The sequence below is a fragment of the Myotis brandtii genome, unplaced genomic scaffold (genome assembly GCF_000412655.1).
Source record: "Myotis brandtii unplaced genomic scaffold, ASM41265v1 scaffold303, whole genome shotgun sequence".
In the NCBI taxonomy this organism is placed as follows: domain Eukaryota; kingdom Metazoa; phylum Chordata; class Mammalia; order Chiroptera; family Vespertilionidae; genus Myotis; species Myotis brandtii.
The window spans coordinates 2,389,082-2,394,494 of record NW_005361573.1 but is presented as its reverse complement, the minus strand read 5'-3'; the positions used below and the strand labels follow the sequence as shown (position 1 = coordinate 2,394,494).

General features: G+C 57.0%; 1 long non-coding RNA gene across 1 annotated transcript in view; it reads left to right on the top strand.

The window, feature by feature from the left end:
- The window catches only part of LOC102249434, a 101,289-nt gene extending 97,612 nt beyond the window's left edge, over positions 1-3,677 (top strand). The window contains exon 3 of the long non-coding RNA XR_313775.2: positions 2,431-3,677. This is a non-coding gene — a long non-coding RNA (uncharacterized LOC102249434). The remainder of the gene's footprint in view (positions 1-2,430) is intronic.
- The last annotated feature ends 1,736 nt before the right edge of the window (positions 3,678-5,413 follow it).

The following is a 5,413-nucleotide window of genomic DNA, read 5'->3' as shown; positions in this document are numbered from 1 at the left end:
CCCTCCCTGGCCTCCGAGGAGCAGCCAGGCTGCTGCCCTGCAGGCCCGGCCCGAGGATGCGCATCAGAGGAGGACCGCGGGGTTGCATCCAATTTCCCGGGCCGCCTCATCGAAATGAGAAATCTGAGCCCGGGCAGCCACGGAGGCTGATAACACACTCGCAGGTGAACTCCTCACTTATCACCGCGGGGTCACCTCTGCCTCGAAAGACTTGTTTTCCTTAAAAAAAAAAAATTGCCTGGGACGTGTGATGGGGTTGGCTGTGATAGGAAAAAGCGGAAAGCAGAGAACAAGGCAAAGAGGACTTGATTCTGCCAGACTTGGGGGAGATGGGAGTTCTGCACCCTGCCTGCCTCCAGAGAGGTGTTTGTGCAGGAGGCGCTGGCGAGGGCGATGGGGCGGCAGGAGCCAGGGGTGCCCGTCCCCCGGCTGGGTTCCCAGGCTCCCGGCGTGTTTGTGCAGGAGGCACTGGCGAGGGCGATGGGGCGGAGTCACTGGCCTCTCCCCGCTTTGGGATCCTGGACCCCCTGGTTTTCTCTCTCTGCCTCTCTCTGTCTCCCTCCTCTGGGCCTCCCTGTCTCTCTGTTGCTGTCCCTCTGTTCCTTCCTGTCCTTCGTCCCGTGGCCTGTGTCTCTCTCCATCTGTCCTCCCCCACATGGCCCCTGTGTTTCTCTCGTAGTTCTCATCCCTTCTCCTCTCTTGTCTCGTCTTTTCCAAGGTCTCACCTTTCTCTCCCGCTCTGTCTCTTTGCCTGTGTCTCTCTGTCTTCCTCAATGTTTCTGTCTCTCCCCGCATCCTGTCTGGCCCCGTGTGTCTCTCCTGCGGGGTTTCTCCCTCCTTCTCCTCTGCCCCCCTGTCTCTGCCGCAACCTCCCCCTTCACTTAGAAGAAACTTCCCCGGGCCTGGCCCTGCTGCCTCCCCAGGCTGAGGGGCTGGTCCCTGCAGACCCGCGTGGCCTCTCAGTGCTCTGCCCCCACCGTGTGCCCTCGTGGGTCTGAGGAGGGGCTTAGAGCGTCAGAACTTCCCCCGTCACAGGAGGACCCCAACTCCGGACTCTGCCCGATGGAGGGTCAAGTAGAACAGATGGCACCAGAGTCCCAGAGGGTGAGGGTGGGTCCCAGGGGCAGAGGGAGAAAGTCAGGGGAGAGTCTGTGAAGCTCCGTTAAGCAGACCAGCCTCACGCTCCCTCCATGAGTTCTGGGTCCCACGGTGCCAGCCAAAACGCAAACCCTGTCTGTGCCACTTCCTAGCTGGGTGACCCTGGGCAAGTCTTTTCATCGGTTTCAGTCTCATTTCCTCATCTGCAAAACGGAGGTCACAATAATATCGGCCTCATGGGTCAAAGGAAGGATTAAATTGTGTAATGTTCTTAGTATACCCCCTGGCACATAGTGGATAGTCAATAAATATTAGCTTTTGTTATTGTTATTGGGAAATCATAAGACCTGAATGCCGCTACATCCTGTGGGACGTCAGAGGGGGGAAAGGACATTTTAGTTGGGGTTTTGTGGGTTGAGTAGGAGTTTGCTAAGCTGACAGAGTACCCTCCAGGTTGATGATACAGCCTGAGTCAATCATATTTCCTACAAGTAGCAGTCTCATTTCCTCATCTGCAAAACGGAGGTCACAATAATATCGGCCTCATGGGTCAAAGGAAGGATTAAATTGTGTAATGTTCTTAGTATACCCCCTGGCACATAGTGGATAGTCAATAAATGTTAGCTTTTGTTATTGTTATTGGGAAATCATAAGACCTGAACATCCTGTGGGACGTCAGAGGGGGAAAGGACATTTTAGTTGGGGTTTTGTGGGTTGAGTAGGAGTTTGCTAAGCTGACAGAGTACCCTCCAGGTTGATGATACAGCCTGAGTCAATCATATTTCCTACAAGTAGAACTACCAGTCCAGAGAGGGGAACAGGCCTTCGTCGTGATTATAAACTACAAAGAAGGGAGTGTGGCAAGTCCACAGGTCGATGTTGACATTCACTCTGGCTCTGCCTCTGAGGCCTCTAGAACAGAAGAGTGAATAGATTGCCCCACCCTATAATGACCACCACTCCTCATGCCTCCCGCCTCCAGCCCATCTGTTCCCCTTCGCCCTCTAAGCTGAGAGCAAGCACACAGCTATCCCAGAGGCTGGGAGAGGGCTGGCCCGGAGGCGTGGGGGCAGCCAGCCGCTGGCAGGTCTGCACAGCCCTTCCTCCAGCTGGAGCATCCTTGGCCCTGAGCAGCGTGCAGATGCTGGAAGGAATGAGGAAATGTGTCTCAGAGCAGCTGAGGGGTGTCTAGAGCTCCCAGAACCAAAGCTGCAGGCCCAGCAGCTGGAAAAAGCTGCTCTGCGCTTGGTCTTCAGGGCAGCTCGGAGGAGCCTGTTTTCTCCATTCCTCCCCCCTCACCCCCATTCTCTCCTTTTCTCTGTTCCCATGCAGCCAAGAGAACTCAAGGAAACAGGAACTCGCTCTCCCTTCTCCTCACTGCCTGGGGTGCCCCTTCCCCCTTGAGGTCCATCCACGTATTTTTCCAGAAAGACCGTGGCATCGAGAAAAAACACGCTGCTTGAGGCCAAACCTTTCTGTCTGGGTGACCATGGCCCGCAGTTTCTGATGAGGCTCTGCAGGGTCTGGTATTCACACCCCAGAATCCCACCCGTGGCCGCGGGCTGCGCCTAGGGACTCGCTGCCGAAGAAGACAACGTTGACGGGAAGTCGCTTCTGAGATGAGACTCTGAGAGCCCGTGGCTGTCTTCTTGCTGGCTGGCTCTCTCTCCTCCTCAGCTTGCACACTCTGAGGAAGCACGCTGCCAGGCTGGGGATGCCCACGGGGCCAGGCACTGAGGGTGGGCGACCTCTGGCCAAAAGCCAGTGAGGAAACGAGACCCCCCCAGTTAGACAACCTTCAGGGCCGAGTTCTGCCGACAGCTGTGCGAATGAGCTTGAAAGCACATCTGACCCAGTCGAGCCTTGAGATGAGACCACAGCCCCCGGGGTCGAGACCTTGAGTGGATAAACCCGTGAGCGGCTCTGAACCAGGGACCTGGGTGAACCTGGACTGCCGACCCACAGGGACGGTGGCATCCTCGGCGTCGCTGTCTGCAGCCACTCTGTGGTGGGGCAGTTTGTCATGCAGCAAAGATAACTAAACAGTGACCTTGAGGAGGTGAGTTCAACTCTTCCAAGTGCCTATAAAGTGGGTGCAGCGAGTGTGAGAGCTCAGCGGGAGAATCTTTGTGTGGGATCTGTGTCCGGGGGGAGCTCAGGAAATGAGCCTTTCAGATCTCAGGCAACAATCTTTCCTGGACCAACCCTGAGGCCTGGGACAGGTGCTGGGGACATGGCGAGGGGGGAGCTGGGAGGAATGGAACGAGAAGGGTGACCCTGCCTCATGGGCGCATAGTCTAGTATAAAGCAAGTCATCGCAAAGATCCATGGGAAGGTCCATGAGTCCCTGAGAGCAAATGCCAGGAGCCCTGGCCTGGCAGGAAGGCTGTCACACTGGGCCCCCTGTGGGACCCCTCGAAGTGTCCCCAAGGGTGCTCTTTCTGTCTTCACCCAGCTCCGGGACCTGGAGCCTTAAGGCATCACTTGGGTTCAAATGTACCACCTGGATTTATTATCCAGGCCTCCTTCAGGTGCGTCCCCCCCCTCCCCCCCGCCACACACACCTCTCTGAGCGTCGCCGGTGGGGACCTGGAGCCTTAAGGCATCACTTGGGTTCAAATGCACCACCTGGATTTATTATCCAGGCCTCCTCCAGGCGCGCCGCCCCCCCCTCTCTGAGCGTCGCCGGTAGCTTCTACCCAGGACAGGGGTGATGAGAGGACTAAGGGTTCATCCCTTCCAGACTCAGCCCTTAACTCCAAACCCAGCAGCAATGTGCAGGCGCTGCGGGTGCAACAGGGGCAAAGACAGAAGCGGGTCGTGCGTGCGTCCCAGAGCACACGTCTAGGGGAGCGATTGTGGATCCGTCTAGAAGCCATGGCACCGGAGACAGAAGAAGCCGGCCCCAACTCCCCTAAGCACAGAGGGAACTTGTTAATACCAGTCACCAGGCAGGACCTGCAGGAAGAGCTGTGGGGCCCGGGCTCAGCCACAGCCTCTGTCCTCCTGTCCCCATCACAGCTCGTCTCCACGTGGCCTCAGCCTGCGGACAGGCCTGTCCAGGGGGCGGGGAGGGTGGTTGCTCAGAGTCCCCACATTACATCCCTCCAGCTTAGCACCCTGCACCCTTCTTCTATTGCTGTGTAAGGAACAACCCAGCCTGGCCAGCGTGGCTCAGAGGTTGAGAGTTGACCTATGAACCAGGGGGTCACGGTTCAATTCCCGGTCAGGGCACATGCTTGGGTTGCGGGCTCCATCCCCAGTGTGGGGCGTGCAGGAGGCGGGCGATCCATGATCCTCTCTCATCTTTGATGCTTCTATCTCTCTCTCCCCCTCCCTTCCTCTCTGAAATCAATAAATACTAGTATATATGAAAGAAACAACCCAAAGACTGAATGTCTTAACTGAATGTCTTAAAACATCATTGATTTTGGTCACAAACCTGCCATTCCGGCGGGGCTCAGCGGGACAGCTTGTCCCCGCGTCTCTTGGCATCGGCGACAGTAACTCTAAGGCTGGGGCTGGCATCAGCCGAAGGCTCCTTCGCTGACGTGAGTGACAGTTCGTGCTGGGCTGCGGCTGGAGCCTCGGCGGGGCTGCAACACCGAACATGTGGCCTCTCCAGGTGGCTTGGGCTTCCTCACAGCATGGCGGCCGGGTTTCAGAGACGCGTGTCCTCAGAGAGAGAGCCAGGTGCAAGCTGTGTCCTCTTTTGTCACCAAGCCTTCGAGGTTGTGCAGAGTCTTCTGCCGCAATCTGTTCGCTGGGGCGGTCACACCAGGCCGTCCTCGCCCACGGGGAGAGGGGGCAGATCCCGCCTTGTGTTGGGAGCAAACGGCGTCAAAGAATCCGGCCACATGTTTAATGAAAACCACGATCCAGCCTCTGCTCCGTGGACGCCGGTGGTCCCGGCTTGGGTCCCATGCGCACTCCTCGGACCAGTCCCCCTAACTGGGATGGGATGTTGTGACTGTCCAGGCCTGGGGGTCAAACCTCCCTTTTGGGGGTCAGGGCGCATGTGCGGAGGGAGGGCAGCGTCTGTAACTGGCAGCCAGACTGGAACCATGTGTAACGCGAGACTGAGATTTCTCCAAAGAAGGGAGGATGGGAAGACAAAACAACATATGTCCTGTCCAGACAGCAAATAAACAAACAAACACTCAAGTACGTAATTACTCAGGATGATAAATGCTCTGTTGGCACAAGACAGGATGTTGTAAGAGTGACTAATGGTGGGATGGAGCCAGCCGGGGAGGGCCTTTCGGGCGGAGGGTTTAGGCCGTGCAAAGGCCCTGGGGTATGAAAGCGTGGCATA